The sequence below is a fragment of the Camelus ferus genome, chromosome X, assembly GCF_009834535.1.
Source record: "Camelus ferus isolate YT-003-E chromosome X, BCGSAC_Cfer_1.0, whole genome shotgun sequence".
In the NCBI taxonomy this organism is placed as follows: domain Eukaryota; kingdom Metazoa; phylum Chordata; class Mammalia; order Artiodactyla; family Camelidae; genus Camelus; species Camelus ferus.
Window position 1 is genome coordinate 32523754 of NC_045732.1, and position 22588 is coordinate 32546341.

The window sequence follows — 22588 nt, forward strand, 5'->3', positions numbered from 1 at the left end:
TACATAAAACTGGATGATGGGCCGAGCTGACAATTGACCATTGCCTAGGAGAGCCAGTGCTCGTGTCATTCAAGGGAAAATTTCACTAAGCTGTGTTTAGTGTGATTTGGCAAATAATAAGCAAGAGTTAAAATTTTGGTGGGGATACATGGGTTGCATGGAAGGTATAGGGGAGGAAAGATAGTTTTCCCTCTACTTGTTTATTCTCTGAGACTCCCTTGTAAGAGAAAGATAACTTAATAGCAGAAAAGCATATTTAATTTTGTTTGTAAGTATAGGAGCATCCCAAATATGAGACTCAAGTAACTAGAGCAGGAATCTTTTATACCTTTCAGACGAAGAAACTGTTTTTGAAGAATTGACGTGAAAAAGGGGTTTGGACTAGGGTTACTAGGTGTTGAAGAAACAACAGTGTTTATTTATATAGCCTTGCTGGCCCTAAATTCTTTGTCTTTGGTGGTAAGGATGCCTTAAACCCTTCCTGGTATAGGGAGGGTGCATTTCATAGGGAGATTTATCTCCTGCTTTCACAGGGACAAAGTAGGCTTAGAGTATCCTTCTTGCATCAAGTGTTTCTCAAGTACTTTCAGTTCAAAATAACCTATATGCTGAAGGGCAGTAATCTCTCCTTATCCATGATTTCACTTTTTGAGCTTTCAGTTACCCATGGTCAACTGTGATCCAAAAATATTAAACAGAAAATTCTGGAAGCAAGTAATCCATTAGTTTTAAGTTGCACACCATTCTAAGCACTGTGATGAAATCCCATGCTGTCCTGCTTCATCCCATCTGGGACATGAATCACTTTGTCCAGCGTATCCTGCCTGTTATTCCCTTAGTAGCCTTGTCAGATCAACTGTCACAGTGCTTCAACATAAGAGGTTCAAGTACCTCTTACTTAATAATGGCTCAAACAGAAGTGCAGTGATGCTTCCAATTTGGATATTCTTTTACTGTACCTAGTTTATAAATTAAGCTGTATCCTAGATGTGTATATATAATAAAGATAGTACCTATAGGGTTCAGTACTATCAGTCGTTCCAGGCATCCACTGCTGTGCTTGGAGCGTATCCCCTTGGAAATGGGGGGACTACTGTGTTAAGAACCCCTAAAAAGTGCAGCTGGCGGGGAGGAGAGGTGTTGGTCCTTGAAGCAAATTCTAGGAAATCTGAATTACATCCAGCTGGGGATGACATTCCTTCCCCCAAATTAAAGAACGTAAACTCTGAGGGGAAATGTTTTCGCTTGTTTGTTTCTTTCTTTGCGGCTTCATTGAGATATAATTGACGTACAGCACTGTGCAAGTTTAAGGTGTATAGTAGAGCATAATAATCAGACTTACAACATGAAATGATTATTGCAATAGGTTTAGTAAACATATGTCACCTCTTATAGATACAAAATTCAGAAAACAAATTTTTTTCCGTATGATGCAAACTCAGGATTTACTCTCTTAACAACTTGTATATCTAACATAGAACAGTATTAATTGTATTTGTCATTTTGTACATTACATATGTGGTATTTATTTATCTTCTAACTGGAAGTTTGTACCTTTCAACCACTTTCATACAATTTCTTCTCCCTCTACGCCCTGCCTCTGGTAACCACAAACTGGTTTCTTTTTCTGTCAGTTTGTTTGGGGGGGAAATTTTAAAGTTTTACTTGCTGATAAACATTTTTGTCTGATTTAATATACCATGTTCATAGCACTTTTGTGTTCTAAAAAAAAAAAAGCCTAGATTTAGAAAGCACACACTAATAAAAATGCACTCTCACACACCCAGGTGAGGATGTAGGGTTTGGAGTCAACATAATCACAGCAATAACTCTCATTCTTTAAAGCCCTACAATATTCCAGGCACTGTGCCTTGTATATTATATACTTCATACACATTACAACAGTCCCAGAAGACAGTACTTATCAAACCAAATTCACATAAAAGATCCTCAGGCTCAAAGAGCTTGTGATTTCACATGTCTAGTATGTAACAGAGCTGTCACAAGACTTTTTCTCCAAATTTGTCTGGAACCCACTATGTTCCATTCTTCCCATCCTGAATCAGACCTTTTGTTCCTTAAGTTATTTCTCTTCTCACTACTCCTTAATGTCTCTCAGGATATAGGAAAAAGGATATTGAAACCAGAAACTTAAAGTAGGTTTAAAGAAAGAAGGTTGAAATAAAAAACACAATTTGAGGGTTGTCTGTGAGCTCTAAGGTCTTGAGAGCTGACTCTGCCTCAGGGCTGGCATTTTTATCAGCTCCTGCTCTCTCTGCAATACAGCACCCTTCCCCTGGTCTTCTCCAATGAACCCTCTTGTACAAACTGGAAGCTGACCTGCTGGCCAGCTCTTTAGACCTGCTTCCAGTGGAACAAACAGTGAAATTCACCTGCCTTCCCCTGAGTTAGGGCATTCCAGCTCCCTGGTGGTCCTATCCCTTACCTGTACCCCTGTGATAGCAACATCCTCTTCCACATAAAAGGTAACCTGATGTTGAAAGTTGGACCTGGCCACCCACTGGGCTTCTCTGCCTCATTCTCAAAATGTTTTCCCAAAGAGCTGGTGAATATAGTGTGATTTGTCATAGAATCTGCTAATTTGGGGGATAGAACCCTGAAGTTGGAGAGAAGATTTTGAAACCACCTTGATATTTGCAATTGAATTCTAATGAGTTTTTTTTAATAGACTTTATTTTTTTTAGAGCAGTTTCAGGTTTACAGCAGAATTGAGCAGAAAATACAGAGTTCCCACATAGCCCTCCCCATCCACACATACATACTCCCCTACCCTCAGCATCCCCCATCAGTGTGGCATATTTGGTACAATTGATGAACCAACATGGGCACATGATTATCAACCAAAATCAACCATAGCTTACAGTAGGGTTTACTGTTGATGTTGTACATTCTATGGGTTTTGACAAATGCATAATGACATGTAGCCACCACTATAGTATCATACAGAATAATTTCATTGCCCTAAAAATCCCTTGTGCTCCATCTGTTCATTCCTCCCTCCCTCCCTCTCCCCAAACCCCTGGAAACCACAAACTTTTTATTGTTTCTGTAGCGGTGCCTTTTCCAGAATGGCATTTGGGTGGAATCATAGTTTGTACCCTTTTCAGACTGGCTTCTTTCACTTACTAATGTCTTTCAAGTTTCTTCTATGTCTTTCATGGCTTGATAGATTTTTTTTTTTTACTGCACATGTGTTTTTAAATTTACATATATATACTGTTCATTGTTTCTAAGAACATTTAGAGCTTTAGCTTTTTAAACTTACATAGTTATCAAAGGAATAAAGCCAACCACAAAATAAGAATTAACTCAAAAAGATACATATACCCTGCTATTAACAGCAACATTATTTATATAATTGCCAAGATAGGGAAGCATCCTAAGTGCACATCAATAGATGAGTGGATAATGGAGATGCTATATATATATATACACACACATACATACATGTAATGGATACAACTCATCCATAGAAAGAAGGGTATTTTGCCATTTGTGGCCCTTCATTCACTGTTTTTTTTTCACTTGAAAAACCAGAATTTTTTAACTGGCAGAGACATTTCCATTACATCAAAAACAACAAAATTCCTAGAAATAAACTTAACCAACAAAGTTACCTATACTCTGAAAATCAAAATGGCACAAAGAAATGGAAAGATTTCTTGCGCTGTTGGGATTGGAAGAATCCACACTACTCAAAGCGATCCACAGATCCAACACAAGCCCCATCAATATACTCGTGACATTCCTCACAGAACTAGAACAAACAATTCCAAAATTTACAAGGAACCACAAAAGACCCCGAACAGCCAAAGCAATCTTTTGTAGGTCTCTTTTTTGTTGTTGTTGTTCTCTTTTCTTACGGTTTGATGACCGAGAAGATCCTTTAACATTTGTTGTAAAGCTGGTTTGGTGGTGCTGAAATCTTTTACCTTTTCTTTATCTATGAAGCTTTTGATTTCTCCATCAAGCCTGAACGAGAGCCTTGCTGGATAGAGTATTCTTGGTTGTAAGTTTCCCCTTTGCATCACTTTAAATATATCATGCCGCTCCGTTCTGGCCTGTAGAGTTTCTGCTGAAAAATCAGCTGATAACCTTATGGGAGTTCCCTTGTATGTTATTTGTTGCTTTTCTCTTGCTAATTTTTATATTTTCTCCTTATCCTTAATTGTTGTCAATTTGATGACTGTTTGCCTTGGTGTGTTCCTCTTTGGGTTGATCCTGTGTGGAACTCTGTGCTTCTGGGACTTGGGTGACTATTTCCTTTCCCAAGTTGGGGAATTTTTCGGTTACTATCTTTCCAAAAATTTTCTCAGGTTCTTTCTCTCTCTCTTCTCTTTCTGGGACCCCTATTATGTGAGTATTAGTGCACTTCATGTTGTCCCGGAGTTCTCTTAAACTATCCTCATTTCTTTTCATTCTTTTTTTTTTTTTTTTTCCTGTTCTGAAGTAGTGATTCCCACTAATCTGTCTTCTAGCTCACTGATCTGTTCTTCTGCCTCATTTAGTCTATTCTTGGTTCCTTCTAGTGTGTTGTTCATTTCAGTGATTTTATTCTTCAGCTCTGTTTGGGTATTTATATGTTCCAACTCTGTGGTAAAAACTTCGCTCTGTGCATCTGTACTCCTCTTGAGTTCTCTGAACATCTTGGCTATCATTACTTTAAACTCTTTCTCAGATAAATTGCCTATCTCCTCATCACTTATTTCCTCTTCTGGGATTTTATCTTGTGCCTTGGCCTGGGAGATGTTCCTTTGCCGCCTCATATTGTCTTTCTATGTGTTTGTGTATTCCTTCCACAGGCTTTGGGATTACTGTTTTCTTATTTCGAGTATCTGCCCCTGGTGGATGAGGCTGGACTAGAGGCTTATGCAGATTTCCTGGCAGGAGGAGCCATTGCCTTCCCACTGCTGGGTGGAGCTTGGTCCTGGACCTCTGGTGTGTAGGGCTGTGTCTAGAGGCCTTTGTGGCTCAGGAAGTCTGATGATGGGTGGGGCTGTGTTCCCACCCTGTATGTTGTTTGGCCTGAGGCTTCCCTACAGGCTATTGGGTGGGGCTAGGTCTTGGTGCTAATGATCCAATCAAGATGTGGGTCTCCAGGAAAGCTCATGTAGATGAACACTCCCGGAATGTCTGCTACCAGCTTTTATGTCCCTGAGTGAGCTGCAGACAACCCCCACATCCCCAGGAGACCCTCCAAATCCAGCAGGCAGGTCTGGCCCAGGTTCCTATGAAATCACTGCCTCGGCCCTTGGACGTAGTGCACGTGAGTTTCCGTGTACGCTTCTGAAGCGAATGGAGTCTTCATTTCCCCTAGTCCCGTAAGGCTCCCAGAGCCAAGCCCCACTGGCCTGGAGAACCACATGTCCTGGGGTGTCCTTCTCTTCCCAGTGCTGGGACCCGAGCTGGGGAGCCTGACGTGGGGCTCTGTGACTTAACAAATCTTCAGCTTGTGGGTCCCCCACCCAGGGGTATGGGGCCCAGTTATATTGTGAGCATGCCCCTCCTACCATCCTGCTGTGGTTCCCTCTTTATGTTTCCAGCTGCAGAAGAGCTTTTTTGCTAGGTTACAGTCTTTTTTCGATGGTTGTTTAGCATTCAATTATGGTTTTATTGTAGTCATGAGGAGAGGCAAGCTCGTGGTCCTACTACCACTCCGCCATCTTCTAATGATTTTTTTTTTTTAAGATTGCCTACTAAACACATATGCTTATGAACTTACCTATGTGGTACATTACCGAACCTTCTTTCATAAGTGATTATTGAGAAGTGAGAGACCTTGGAAATCATTGCACAGCAAACATCTTCTGAGGATTAATTTCTTAAAATCCCTGGACTCCTTCCAGGAGGTGAAAAATTGTTGATTGACAGACACATTATCTTTGGTTAACAGAAAAAAAAATGTTTCGGTATAGTTCTACAGCTGCTTGTGTAATTATGTGACCCAAAAGAAAATCCTGATTTTTCCTTGTGCTTAATGATACCTGGAAAAGTATTCAGACATATTCGGTCATCTTGAAGGTGGCAGAAATTCATAGATTTTTACCAGAAACCAACAGGAAGAAGAACAGTCTCATCTTATTAAGATATAAGAAGTTATGGTTTAGGTCAGTACAGAAACGTACTACTGAGTGAAGAAGGCAAAATCTTCCTGGTGGTATTTTACTTGGTCCTTATGAAAATTTGTTGTGTGCATATGTTTGGGAGCAACCGTCTTATAGTAGGATCTCAAAAAAGTTGGAGAATTGCAAGACAATTTGGCCTCCTCAGGAACTCTAAGAGAAAATAAAGAGGGCGATTGTCATAAAAAGTATACTAGTCACAGTGTGTTAAACACTTACTATGTAACAGTGTTCATCCTTGTCGTCCTCCTCTCCTTCCCGAGCTGGTGGTGAGATTATAGTACCAAGTGCACTTGTAGTTTGAAAGATCCTATGACTAGCTCTTGCCATTGATCTGTGGGCAGAAGCAATATCTGCCATTTCCAAGCCAAAGTATTTGCTGTGCAGTTTAGCACCTTCCATGTTTTTTCTTGCATTCATTAGTAAACATGGAAATCATGTGTTTATAGGGTGGACCTACAAGAAGGAAGCAGCCTGGAGCCCTGTCTTACCTGTTAGTACAGAATGTCTGCCAATCCACATGGAGAAATAAAGTGTTGTTGTATTAAGTTGTTCACAATTCAGGTTTTGTATTTAGCGCTCACTTTTTCTAACACACAGCTGCTCTTTCCGGTATTAGGCTTGTTTGAGTATTTTAATTACTAAAATAACTATGCATTTATTGTTGTTGAAAGAAATTCTAACAATACTAAGAAACCACAGTTGTCCCCCTTTACAACTCAACAATTCCCCTTCCTCAAAGGTGAACACATTTAACAGCTGGTATATGTTATAAAACTAACTCTAATTTTTTTTTCATACATAGATATACTATAAAATTATGTTGTGATGTTTTTTCATGTACATAGGTTCACGAATCTTTTTATTCTTTTAATATTTAAATCCAGTATATATTTTTATCTCAGACATTGTAGCTTTCACTTCTTCAGATATATTTTGGGTCTATTTATATCTTCCATGTCTCTGACCAGTTTAATCCTTCTTATTGTTTTTGAACATATAAAATATAGTTATAACAATGGTTTTGATGGCCTTGTATACTCATTTCTTGGTCAGTTTTGATTGATTAGTTTTTCCTTTTTATTGACTGTATATTTCTGCTTCTTTCCATGTCTGATAATTTTGATCAGGTGCCTAATATTGTGAAATTGTGATTTTATATTTTTCAGTTTTCCAGAAGAAATACACATTTAAAAATTATTTTTTTACTTTAAATATAGTTGACATACAATACTATGTTAGTTTCAGGTGAATTACATAGTGATTTGACATTTATATACATTTATATACAAATATTCACCAGGATTAAGTCAAGTAACCATCTGTTCCCAAAGAAAGTTATTACAATATTGTTGACCATGTTCCTTATGCTGTATGTCACATTTCTGTGGCTTATTTATTTTATAATTGGAAGTTTGTACTTCTTAATCCCTTCACCTATTTCACCCAACCCTCTAGCCCCTCAACCTTGGAAATCCCTAGTTCTCTATATCTGTGAGTCTGTTTTCATTTTGTTTTGTTTCTTTTGTTTTTAGATTCCACATATAAGTGAGATCATAGTATTTGTCTTTCTCTGACTTATTTCACTGAGCATGAAACCCTCTAGATCCATCCATGTTATTGCAAATGGCAAGAGATCATTTTTAATGGCTGAATATTATTCTATTATACATATTACTGCATCTTCTTTATCCCTTCATATGTTCATGGGCACTTATATTGCTTCTGTATCTTGGAGATTGTAAGTAATGCTGCAGTGAACACTGGAGTGCATATACTTTCAAGTTGTGTTTTTGTTTTCTTCGGGTAATAACCAGAAGTGAAATTCCTCAATTCTATGTTGTTCTGGTTTTAATTTTTTGAGGAGCCTCCATACAGTTTTTAATAATGCCTCCACTAATTTATATTCTCACCAGCAATGCAGTACATTTTTTTTGTTGTCTTCTTGATGATAGCCATTCTGAGTGGTGGTGTGAGTCAGTGCCTCATTGTGGTTTTGAGTTGCATTTCTCTGATGAATAATGATATTAAACATCTTATTCTATGACTGTTGGCCTTCTGTATGTCTTCTTTGGAAAAGCATCTATTCAGAGCTTCTGCCCATTTTTTAATCTTTTTTTTTATTTGATGTTGAGTTGTATGAGTTTTTGTATATTTTGGACATAAACACCCTATCAGATATATCATTTGCAAATATATTCTCCCATTCAGTTGGCCGCCTTTTCGTTTTTGTTGATACTTTCCTTTGCTGTGAAAAAGTTTTTTAGTTTCATGTAGTCCCATTTGTTTATTTTTGCTTTTGTTTCCCTTGCCTGAGGAGACTTCAGATCAAAAAAAAAAAATTGCTAAGACTGATGTCAAAGAGCATACTGCTTGTGTTTCTTCTAGAAGTTTTATGGTTTCAGGTCTTTTAAGTCTTTAATCCATTTTGATCTTATATTTGTGTATAGTGTGAGAAAGTGGTCTAGTTTCATTTTTTGCATGTAGCTGTCTAGTTTTCCAAATACTATTTATTGAAGAGGTTGTCTTTCCCCCATTGTATATTCTTGCCTCTTTTGCCATAGATTAATTTACCACATAAGAATGGGTTTATTTCTGGGCTGTCTATTCTGTTCCATTGATCTATGTGTCTGTTTTTGTGCAGTGCCATATTGTTTTGATTACTGTAGTTTTGTAGTATAGTTTGAAACCAGGGAGCATTATTCTTCCAGTTTTGTTTTTCTTTCCAAAGATTGCTTTGGCTGTTTGGGAAAATACACTTTTTTAAAAAAATTTTTCATTACATCAAGATCTCAAACTCTTGTCCGTAATGCTATGAAGTTACCTAGGAACAAAATAATCCTTTTGATTCCTGCTTTGAAGCTTTGTTAGTTGGAACCAGAGCAGCATGAACTATGGCTTACTTCACCTCACTGCTGAGACAAAAGACTTCTGAGTACTCTCGTTGGTGCCCCATGAACGATACGCTTTATTGCTCTGACAGGAAGTACTCCCAGCCCTGTGTGGGCTCCACAGTTCTTTCTCTGTGCAGCTCTCTCCTCTCTGGTCCTGTCTCTTAAGAACCCTAGCTGCCTTGTCCTCTCCTGGCTCTCAGCTTCCTCTTATCCACTCAGAGAGACCACAGGCTCCACTTGGGCTCCAGGCAGCACCCTGGGGCAATTACAGGTTCATGTTCATTCTTTCCCACCTCGTGATCACTGTTTTTTATGGTCTGATGTCTAGTATATTGAATAGTGTTGCCACGTATTTTATCTTTTTTTTTTTTAGTTGTTTCAGACAAGTGGGTGGGTAAATCCAGTCCCAGTTACTCCATCTTCAGCAGAAGTATAAGTTGTAGAAGTCATAAGTAAGATCTAAATAATTGCAGCATACTCATGTCTCAAAAGAACTAATCAGCTTTTCAAAGAAATTCAAATTAAAAATTAGGATTGAAAGATACTGGCAAACACAGTAACATATATAACTATATAATTTGGCCTTAAAGAATTTTATATAAATGCAATTATAAAGTAAGTAAGGTTGAGCTTTAACATTGGCTATTTTCACTCAGCATTATGACCTTGAGATTGATCCAAGTTGTAACATGTATAGTTGTCTATTTTTTTTTAATTGCAGTGAAGTATTCTATTGAATGGATCATAGTCATTTAGCCTTTCCTCACTGAAGGACATATGATTTGCTTCCAGTTTTTGGCTATTATAAATAAAGTTTCTTAATACATTGAGATACAGTTTGTGTGTGTGTGTGTGTGTGAGCATAAGTTTTCATTTCTCTACAAAAATATGCACCAGGGACCTGTTTAAACATAAGTATATGTTAGCTTTATTAGAAACTTCCGAGTGGTTTTCCAGAGAGTGGGGCTCATTTTCCATTCCCACAATCAATGTATAAGAGATCTAGTTGTTTCACATTCTCACCTGGACATGATAGTTTTACTATTTTTTTTTTAAAGCCATTCTAACAGATGTATAGTCATGTCTCATAGGGTTTAAATTTACACTTCCTTAAAGGATAATGATGTTTAATGTATTTTTATCTGCTTTTCTGGTATCCATATGTCCTCTTTGATAAAGATTGTGTTCAAACTGAAAAGATTCTGCAAAACAAAGGAAACAATCAACAAAACAAAAGGCAATCTATGGAATGGGAGAAAATATTTTCAAAATGTATGTCTGTGAGGAGTTAATGCACATAATATTTAAATAACTCATATAATCAATAGCAAGAAACATTCTGATTTAAAAATGGGTAGAGAGCTTAATAGACATTTTCCCAAAGACATATCTATAGTTAAGAAGTATAGGAAAAGGTGCTTAACAACCCTAATGATCAGGGAAATGCAAATAAAAACCACAGTGAGATATCATCTCACACCTGTTAGAATGGTTATTATTATAAAGACAAGAGGTAACAAGTGTTGGTGAGGATGTAGCTAAAAAGGAATCCTTGTGCAATGTTGGTAAGAATGTAAATTAGTATATTCACTATGGAAAAATATGCTTATTAGTCAAAAACTAAAAACAGAACTGCCATATGATCAAGCAATCCCACTTCTGGGTATATATCTGAGGGAAATGAAAACACTATCTCAAAGAGAATTATCTGCACCTCAATGTTTATTGAAGCATTATTTACAAGACTCAAAATGGGGAAATTGCCTAAATGCCCATCAATGCATGAGTGGATAAAGATGTGGTATATATGTACACACACACGCACACACACACACACAAAATGGAATAGTATTCAGCCACGAGAAAGAAGGAAATCCTGCCTTTTGCAACAGCATGAATGGACCTTGAATACAAAATGTGAAATAAGTCAGATGGAGAAAGACAGTGTCTTTCCTCACTTAATATGTGGAATCTAAAATAGCTGAACTCATAGAAATAAAGAGTAGAGTAGTGGTTGCTAGGAGCTGGGGGTGGGGGAAATGAGATGTTAGTCAAAGGGTACAAACTCCCTGAATAAGATCTGGGGCTCCAGTGCACAGCATGGTCAGTATAGTTAAGTGCTGCACTATATGCTTGAATATTGTTAGAGAGTAGATCTTAAATGTTACCACACACACACACACACACACACAAATTGTTAATTATGTGACAAGATGGAGATGTTAGCTGACCTTATTTTAGTGTTATTTTGCAGTATATACATGTAACTAATCATCACAGTGTACACCTCTAACTTAAATATATTATGTCAATAATACCTCAGTAAAGCTGGAAAAAATAAAAAGGAAGGGGAGATCAGTCAGAAATAGAAGTTGGGATGAAGAATGGGGAAGACTGAACTTTTCAGTCGGTGGTATCTATGTCACTTTCATCTCGGTTGTTAGCTCTTGTAAGCATAACCAAAACAAGTAGGGACAATCAGGGCTAGACTGCTGACTTTTTGACTCTTGTGACTCCTGGACATGGAAATACAGACGTATTGTCTGAATCATCGCTTTCACCTGCAGGCTTCTAGAGTAGCTTGTAATAGGGGCTACTATTGGTCACACAGTATAATCCCACACTTCCCAGGACCTGCCGTCTTTAATTCACCTGTACTGGCTACTCCACCAAAGTGTCAGCCCATGCCCAAAGTACAGACCAAGATTGTGTTCTCACCTCATTGTTGCTCTCACCACTGGGGCTTATGTGGATGTCACAGGGAAGAAAGTGGAGCTCCAGGCTTGAAGTCCCTTTCACTCCCAGGTGTAGAGTATGTATGGAGCAGATGAACTCTCATCAAATTGGACTTAACTTCTGCCAAAACATGACACAGAGCTTTCCAAATATCATTTTGTAAATGCTGTTTAAATAAAGCAGCTGTTTCAATTAGTAATAAACATTTAGGGATCAATAAAAATGTTCAAACATTAGCACACAACATTAGATGATCCGTACATTTGTTAATGAAAATATGGTGACACCAGCTCAACCCTGAAAAAAATGCAAAATGGCTATCCTCCATTAAAGAATTTCATTACAGAGGGACCTTGACTATGGTTCAAATGTAGTTGGTGTACACAGAGCAAAGGAGTCAGCCATGAGTCTTCAGTTTTTTAGTGGATTCTAGTAGTTCACAATACAAAGTGTAATAACTTTGAACTGGAGATAAAGGACTATTTTGGGGTGGCTTGAAAATATAGCCACAAATTCTTTGATACTGCCTTGAATATGGTGATATGCTGGGCCAGCTTTAGTGACTTTATCCTAACAAATAGTGTGCTAGAATGCAGCAGAACTGAAGCAATGTAATTTCTGATACTAGGTCAGGAAATTTCATAAAACTTCTGTCTAATCCTCTTTTTGGCTCACTTGACTTTAGAAGCAAATTGCCATCCTGAGAAATAGCCTGGGCTACATTGAGAGACCACGTGGGAGTGTCTAGCCAGCAATCCCTGCTTGAGATAATTTGTTAAGTAGCCACAGGAAACTAATAACATCTCCAAACCTCAGTTTGTTCAACACTTGTAATCTTCATTCCTTTAGTCTTTTTTTTTTTTTTTTTTTAATCACAGTGAGTAGAAAAACTGACTAATTTCAGCTTTATCTCCATTACTTTTCCTTACCTATTTTGATGGCAAGGGGCTAATGAAAGTGGTTTTCTGAAAAAAAAAAAAAAATCCAAAAATTGCTTCATCCCCAAAGGAGTCTCTCAAACCCAGGAAACAGAGTTAGCTGTACTATTCATAGCAAAAACAGATTAGAAAATCTTTGAGAACCTAAGGATTTGTATTTACTTGTTTATAAGGCTAATTATAATCATTAGCATTACTTTAGAGATGCCAGAATAAAATTTGATAAAATAATTTGTCTTGGGAAAATTCCGATTTTACCTGATTAATGTTCCTGAGTCTACAGCGTCAGTAATCAACCTACCTTGTTTACAAAACCAGTATCATGTGTACCCTGAAGATGGAACAGAAAACACCATGAGTAGTGACATAAGATCAGGTTTTAGATTCATCCCACTCTTTATGTGTCCAGAAGTTCAAAAAAGGGACAAGTGGCCATCTAGAGGGCAATAAAAATGGGATGTTTGCTACATTTTGTTCTGCATTGCCTCTGGGAAATTGAGGACTGTCTTAAGCAAGAGGCTCTTACCGGGGGTCCAAGAACAGAGTGGCTATGTAAAATTGCATCTTTATTTTCACTGACTTTTAAATGCATTATAGCATTCTCAAATAACAGTAATATTAGTTGTACTTATAACTTAGTCACCAAAGAATCACAAATAAATGTTTATATCACATTTCAGTTGTTGAAGATATATTGAAATCTTATTTATATTCATCACTGCTTTGAAAGTATGACAGTATTAGATCCACCATTAGATCTGATTTGCGTTGTGTTAATGAAGAAGTCTACATTTCAATATAAAAATTTTTACTTTTTGATAATCTATTGGATTATTAGTTTCTTCTATAATCCTTGCATTTTCTTTTCTCTATTTTAAACATCCTATTCTGTGAAGAAGCATTGGCTTCATCAAACTACCAAAGAGGCTGATGGCATTAAAAAAAATAAAGAAAGAAACTGTGATCTAGAGCAAGAGGAGCAAGGCAGCTTACTACTTAGTGTATACACCTGCCTGCAATTTGCTCTGGTTAACTTAGAGACTTGCCTAACTCAAACTGCTAATTCAGTACAGTAGAATAAACTATTTTAAAATTGTGGCTTTCAAGAATCCAGCTTTTGGTGAGCTTTTAGTAAGGATCACGACGCACAAAAATATGTCCTTGAGGGCCTTCTTTCACTTGGCTGAATGTTCTGGATCAAGCTACTCTGGGCTGCAAGCCTGCATGATGAAGCCCCCAAGCTCATGTACCATACTTTCTGCCATAAAATGCAGGCCTGCAAGAAATAATTGCAATGCAGGATGATAAATAATTTAGTACCTTTTCAACCTTCCATCACGCTCTCCTATGCCCATCCTGTGATCCATACGTGCCTACACATGTGCTTGCCATTGGCTGTCCTCCATGCTTCTGTCATCCCCTCTTTCAATGCTCCCCTTCCTTGTAGGGAACTGCTTCTACTTCTCTAGACTCTGACCATCAGGATCTTATTCATTTTTCAGAGCCCAATTTGTGTATGATAAATAAAAGCAACAGAAGTTGTGTCAGAAAGGCTTAGTATGTCATAATTCTCCTTAAATGTTCTCTCCTCTTCCATGAAGTTCTCTATAATATCAGAATAGTGATATTTTTTTATCAACTCATAGAGCATTTTTTTCATATAACATGTAATACCAAATGCATCCTGCCTTGTACAACTGCGAACATTTGTGCAATTTTTTCTACTTTATGTTGGACTACTTGAGGACCAGATCTGACTGAATAATCACTACATTTTTCTAGTACTAAAAAGAGTGATTGGAGTGCCATCTAGTATATATCTGTTGAATGAGTACCCAACTCAATACTGCTGGTAAGAACAGCAAATCATATCGGTGTAGAAAATAATTTTCAAAGGATTTGTTTCTTAGCAGAGCTGATCCATCGATCAATTTTAAAATGTGGGTAAAACCAGTGTTTTATACTGATCTTCGGCAGCCAATTCTTTGGGGATTAATTAGAATAAGAATTTGTTAACTGTTCTTGCTTGTGCTAATACTTCATATTCTCCTAAAGTAAAATGTGTGGTGAATATAAAATCTACCTCCCATGCCACTGAGTTTTTTTCATATTTACCTATTGCTTGTAAAGAACAGGTTTTAGATACTTTTAAATTTTTTAAATAATGGCTTCTATTATATTTTTAGCAACAACTGAGAGATAATTTCAATACCATTAGGCTCATTTGAGAAGAGAAAATATATTCTTTTGAGACATATCACATTGCAGTAACAAACAGCCTCCAAAATCAGTAGATTTGCATAATAGTTGATTTCGTATTCCTACTACATGTCCCTTATAGATGGAGAAGTTACAATTAGAGACCTAAGCTAAGGGAGGCTCAATTTTTGCATGTGCTTCAAAAATCATTACAGTAGGAGAAAGGAATCTGAAAAATTGCCCAGTGGCACTTAAACTTGGAAAATAATGTACAGCACTTCTCACATGTCTTGGGCCAAATAAATTATATGTTCATACATAACTTCAGCATTGGTGAGGAAGTGCAGTATTACCATCTGCCTAAAAGGAAAAGAATTGTGATTTTTTTTTTTTTTCAAAGCAGTAAGACAATCCAATCAGTTTGTAGGGAATTTTTCTAACCTTTTCTTGTTTCCCAGTGTTACCTTGCTGGTTAAACCTGGAGACCAGACCTGGGGTTTTATCAAGACAGTGTAATGTTATTACATTTTAGATTATATAAGAAAGTTAACTGTAGATGTACCATGCAGCTCTCCCATTCTAGTTACATTTTAAATGTGCATTCTTATATTTCATTTTTGCCTGGAATTCTCTTCAAAAACAAATAATAATGAGAGCTTTGAGAAAAATGTGATTTGTAGCATTATTAAGTGTTATTTTTATTAAGCAATATTTAAATAAAAGCTCTCATCCTGTCTACATAACTGGATTGATGAAATATTAGATAACTTTGTGATGTTTGGGATAAAAATTCTTTTTGTGTTACCTCCCTAACTATTTTACCTTTCCTCCTCACTGACAAAACTTTGAATTTTGTTTAGACATGTGAACATAGATTCAGTCATCTGATCAAGATTTAGCCTGTGGGCAACAAGCAAATATGCTGTGTTGTATTTCTGGGAAGTTTTCCAAAAGGGAGAAGGCATACACTTAAGCCTGCCCTTCCTATTTTTCTACTGCCTAGAAAATGGATTTTATGGTTGGAGTTCTGGAAATTTTCACTGAACCTTGAATGAGTGCATAGGTATTTTCCTGTTTCATGACCCAGAGCCTTGGTGGGTGCCATAAATCAAACAGGACCCCAGAAAAAAGAAGGAACTCTTCAGCATTTCAAAAAAATCAGCCTTTTTAGTGAATTTGTGACTACTCTATCTCAAGTCATCGTATGGACTTGGGGCTCAGCAGTCTGTGCCAGTTGCTGAATGACAAATCAAGGTTTTGTATATATTGGCCGGTGCCTTTTCCTTGAGAAATCTTTTGGCTTTTACGTTTATAAGTCCCACCCTTGCCTTTGATCTGGAAGACAGTCGTCAGAGGTATGTGGCGGTAAATCCTCAATCCTTTAAACTAATGGCTCTGAGTTATTCTTTGGGGGTTAGTCTGCAGGAGACTGACTCCTCTGTGTCAGATCATGTTCTCCCAGACTTCTGTTAGATCACAACGCCCTCACTCAGTGTTTCAGCAACTTTATGTTTCTGTTATTGCAGGGATAGTTGAGAGAAGAACTGAGACAATTCAGTGTTATAAATGTAAATAGATGAGACTATATGAGAAAGAATAATAAATCTTGAGACCATGGTAGACACACTTCTTACGCTGTACTTTAAGCTGAGTTGGTAATTATATTAGATAAATACTTCTAAGGTTTCCTTTCCTGCCAAAATTAAATTATCAATGTTTTGATATTGCGAATTCCATTTTGGCTTTGCCTTGGCAAATATGTTATAACAAGAAAACTACCTCTACCTGTAACTTTAGAGTCTATGGTTTCAATAACTTTGGAACTGTGGAGCTAGTCAAACCCATTCCAGAACATTATATAAAGAAAAAAAGTTACAATTTGTGAGATAGAATTCTTATATTGCATTGCAAATTGTGAAAGCCAACTCAATTTTGCTGTTCGTTAAACTGAGTCAAATTTTTTGTTACTTGTGCTCACAGATACCTATAGCATTGCTTTGAAGTTTGACTCTAGTTTAATGAGTGAGATAATAAATTATTCAAAATAAAAAGTAAAGAAAATCTTTTGAGACAACGCAGATGAAATCTACATGACAAAGCAACCATTTAATTAAGAAGATGCAAGGAACTAAAAAGTTAGATTTCTAGAAGAACTGTTTACTAGTGTTTGGCAATAATAATATTTGATATCTACAGTTACATTAACATAAGATACCTAAAATCTATTATGGTATGGTGTTGCCTTGGTGGCATATTGATCATTTTGAATTAAAGTTACTTAGGAAATGGCCAATATAAGAGAAACACTTTGACCCTCCTCTCTGTCTCCCTGAAAGCAAGAGATGAATCTCCCATGTGAAAGGTGCCCTCCCTGCATCTCCAGGTAGAAGGACACCCTCATCACCAGAGATGGGGAACTCGGGCCAAGAAGCCTGTAGAAACAAACCTTATTGCTTCTTTAATTGACTACCCCAAGCCCAAACTTTGCTTAGATTCTTCAGTAATTAAGCACCCAAAGTCTTTGGGTTTCTTTGTCCTGCCAATTCCTCACAAATTTATTGTTTCTTTGTCTAAAAAGTATAAAAGTTGCATACTTTGGCCACTTCTTAGATCCCCTTAGGTCCTGTTTCTATGAGACTTCACGCACGCAAATTAAAATTTGTTTCTTTTTTTCTCCTGTAAGTCTGTCTTGTGATTGGACTAATAATAACTTTATTCACAATAACTCAAGAGAAATAGAGGGGGAAATTTTCTCCTCCCTGGCAGTGTGGTATGGTGTTAAAGTTCAACTCATTACTTCATATTGTATTGATTACTAAAGCCAAGTGAGAAAGCAAGGCTTTGAATACCCAAGTTAAAAATAACATGACCATTAATAAAACAAATACAGTGAGAACACATGGCATCTTCTTTTAACGACTTCTGTCACAGAACAACCAAGAGGAAAATCAAACATAACATATATAATCTTTATGCTTTCCTAAAAATATTGGCTTCAGTACAATTCACTTTTGGAAATAAAAATACATTTATTTCAATCTTAGCAAGATTAGCCCAAGCATTGTAATGATTTCAGATGACTTTAATATTGGGACAACCCATGTTATCAAAATTGCCCCAATTTTTACCTGTTTAGCCCTTTTTTACACCTAAGAAGATCACACAGAGACAAACAAAGGTGTACTGTAAACTAACACCATAGAGGGAAAGGTCAATATATAAACCCATTTTGTAAATAGAAATCTGCATTATTTTCTTTTGCCATGATATTCTTTAATTGTCATATCACTACTTTTTATTGTTTTACTGTGGATAGTTTTCTGTATTTTAAAAGATATTAGAATTATAAAGCAATCTAAATTTTAGAAACTCTGCTTCTATATCCTGAGTTCAGACTCTAATCTACAAATACTGACTTGACAAATTAGGTGGGAGAAGTTTAAATATTAATGGTGTCAAGTGCGTATTTTTCATTTACATGAACCTAGTAACGCATAAGGAAATATATTTGAATAAAAATGTGAATAATACAAACATTCGGAATAAATTTACAGTAAATTTATTCAGTGCAAATTATACTGAATTTCTTCTGATTATTAAGAGATTATAAAATATAGATATTTACCAGTGGTTCATGCGGTTAACTAATTGGCCAGATTTAACGAATTGTTATACTAAACATACAAATGTTGAGGATTCCATCAAAATAACGCTGAAATAAATGAAACAAGAATTTTTTAGAATTCTACTTTGTGGAAATCCACAAGAGCACAAAAAAATTCTTCCCTTTGCTCCCCACCATTCATGAAAAATAACTCTAATCAGAATAAATTACAGTTTAAGAAGTCTAAGTCTTCTCATTCGACCACTCAAAACATATATCTTAGAAGAAGAGAAAGCATAGATTCCCAGGTCCCTCTTCTGGAAAGTCTGATTCAATTGGTATAGAATGGGGCCTAAAAGTTTTTTAAAAATAAATATCCTAGAATAGCCTTATCAGAGAAAATTGAGGGAAAAATTGAGCCAGCCTAAAGAGGAGGTTTGGGGAAAATCCATAATCTACTTGAAACTGGGTTCCAAAAGACAAGTGTCCCTGTGCTTAGGGTGCAAAATGTTACTTCTATGCCTCTGACAGTCACTCCTCACAGGATAAGTGGAGAAAGTTGCTTCCCCCAGCCAAGTTTTTCATAATCACTTCACTATTCCTCAAACCAATATCCAAGGAAAAGAAAAAAAAAATAGGAGGGAGAAGCAATAACATATAGACATGATGCTATGCTACATATCTTGTTTTATCATCTTTATGCCAAAGCATTTAAATATTGAATTACTCATATCAACAGTTTATAATGAGTATTCTTTAACAGCTGTACTAGCATTTAGAATAAATATGACAACTTCTGAATGTAGAAAAATGGAATCAAAAAACAAGTCAGTAATACGATTTATCAAAGATTTCTTTACACTTCTTAACACACACATGTGCATGCACACTTGTACATACACAACTGCAGTATTTTTGTGTATCCTGACACTCGAAAACTAGTATTAGAGTCTCTCCTTTTGTTTTAACCTGGTATTTCTAATGCTTTCCTATTTGACTTTTAAGATGTACCAATAGTGTATACCAGCTAATGTTCAATATATAAAATTAATCATAGTAAAAGGCTATCTATGAATTATGCAAGACACATGACAGGCTTTCAGGTGTACCTGTATCACTGTAAAGTTAAACTTAGGCAAATATATAAGGAAGTGTTCCTCTCGAGAGAGTAACTTAAATTTAAAATGAGGCACTGAATTCTCATTTAAATTTTATAAAGTTATGAGGCAGGAAAAAAAAGTCCCCAATTCTTCTCAATACTTCTATGAATCTAAAATGAATCATTAGGGCAATTTATTTTGGTGATAATCTATTGTGACTATTCCACAGCCACAAGGGTAAGACATTTTGGCATACAGATGAGAAGATTAAGCCAATATAATAAATATTTGATCACTATACACTGTACATGTACTACTTTGAGATAAAACAGAGTTCCTTCTGTTTGATAAGTCCCTGCTTAATTACAATAAACACATTTTCCTTAAAATAGATAGAAAAATTAATTGTAAAACTGAGATACAAACTGCCTGACTTAAAAAAAAAAAAAACTACTTAATGACTGCAATTTCTAAAGCAGTGGTTCTCATATCTCAGTGAACATAATAATTACCTGGGGTACTTGTTTAAAATTTAGCCCATTATGAGGACAGTATGGAGGTTCCTTAAGAAACTAAAAGTAGACTTAACATATGATCCAGCAATCCTACTCCTGGGCATATCCAGAGGGAACCTTAATTCAGAAAGATACATGCACCCCTTTGTTCCCAGCAGCACTGGTTACAATAGCCAAGACATGGAAGCAACCTAAATGTCCATCAACAGATGACTGGATAAAGAAGTTGTGGTATATTTATACAATGGAATACTACTCAGCCATAAAAATAATAAAACTATGCCATTTGCAGCAACATGGATTGACCTGGAGATTGTCATTCTAAGTGAAGTAAGCCAGAAAGAGAAAGAAAAATACCATATGATATAGCTTATATGTGAAATCTAAAAAAAAAAAAAAAAACCACAAATGAACTTATTTAAAAAAACAGAAATAGACTCATAGACATAGAAAACAAACTTATGGTTACCATTTGGGGAAAGGGGGTAGGAAAGGATAAATTGGGAGTCCGAGATTTGCAGATACTAAGTACAATATATAAAATAGATAAATAGCGAGTTTCTTCTGTGTAGCTCAGGGAACTATATTCAGTATCTTATAGTAACCTGTAATGAAAAAGAATATGAAAATGAATATGTATATGTATATATATATGGCTGAAACATTATGCTGTACACCAAAAATTGACACAACATTGTAAACTGACTATATACTACAATAAAAAGAATGCAAATTAAAAAAAATTCAGATTCCCAAGGTTTTACCTGCAGGATTCCAATCAGGTGAATCTGACATGGGCCCCAGGGCCCTGCATTTAAAGCAAGCTCCCCAGATGCTTTTGATGTTACTTATCCACAAATTCACCACTGATAAATCCTGTCCTAGACCTGCCCTTCTCTGATTTTATTCTGCACAAGTATCCCCTGGAGATGTTCTGATTCAGTAGTTCTTGGGGGAAGGGTCTGGGGATTCTATCATGTCTCCAGGTGAGATCAATGCTTGTGGTCCATGGACCACACTTTGAGAAGCAAGGTTCTAAAACCTAAACATTTGTTAAACATTATAAACCAAGGTTCTTAGAGATAAAGTGAAATAACTTATGACAAAGTCGTAATACTTCCCAGTAAGTAAATTAATGAAGTATTGGTGGCGGTGAAGGTGATTTGGGGGTCTTTCTCTAGAAAGGAAGTTACTTAGTGATTATGCTAAGTAAGGACTGCAAACTAGCACTTCAGAGAGGACTTAGATTGTCCATAGGTCTGTATATATTGAGTAAAAATTAAATCCCACTATTTGTTGGACAGAAAAGACCCTTCAGTTAGGTCCGGTGAGTCATTCAAAGATAATGGTATTTTTTTCAGCTTCAGCTGGTTAGAACATCTGTGATGAAGCACAATGTTCAGTTCTAGACCACCTGGATAAATGCTACTGTAGGTGGGGAATTTTCCTTTTAACACTACTAGTAGAGAATTAGCAAAACAGGACAGATGACTATGAAGTCATAAAAGTTTGGTTACCAGATTTATTTTCTAAATTTTCTCAAGTGCCCTTTTCCCAATATTATTAATTCTGTTTTCATCTTATATTAAGTAGTAGATTCAACAGTTGCTACAACTCAGTGTCCGTCCCTTGACTTAAATAACAAACAGACTTAATGCTGAATATTATGTGTAGGTTAGAGAAGGAACTCTCAGTGTACCGTTTATTTCCTTAAGTTGCACCAAGAAAACTTCAGGCTTTCACACATGTTCAGTTGGCTAAGCATATAAAATCCATGGTTTCTTTGGAAATACATGAACTCCAGATACTTAAGTTCAATCAAGTACATAATTTTATGCAATACCAAGGACTTTAGCAAATGTTAGTAAACTAAGTTTTGTTGAGTTGTAACAGTTTGTAACAAGTGTTCTGCTAACTCTCTTAGCTGATATCAATTGTGGAAAAACTATGAAGTGAGAGGAAACATCTATTTTAGGAATTTAACAATCACAGTGAACCCAGAGTGAGGGAAGGTTGTTTGGGATTGTTTGGAGATGGAGGGTCAGGTGAGAGGCTACAGGTGGCAAGGAGGAGGCCATGAAGAGGAGAGGCTGGAGAATCATGTGAAGTTCTGTTCTTTTCCTCTCCCCTAAGTTGTGTAGGCACAACCACCAACCTCTGTCCATTACAGAAAAAAGCATCAACAGGCTAGATCTCTGGATGCCTGAGTCCACAAGTTGGAGTGAGCAGGTGATGCAGAAAGGGACAGGTGGATCCTCAGATAATCAGTCCTCACCCACTCCTTCCAGATCCCTAGGGCTGGTGGACTGTGACTTTAGGGCCTAGAACTTCTGTTCATCACTAAAGATTTGAAGAAAAGCTCTGGACAAAGGTAAGTGGGCAGCAGACGAGAGTGACCAACAGCAGTTCATGTCATGTCATGCTTTGCACCCTGGTACATGACCTCTTCCCTTTCCTTT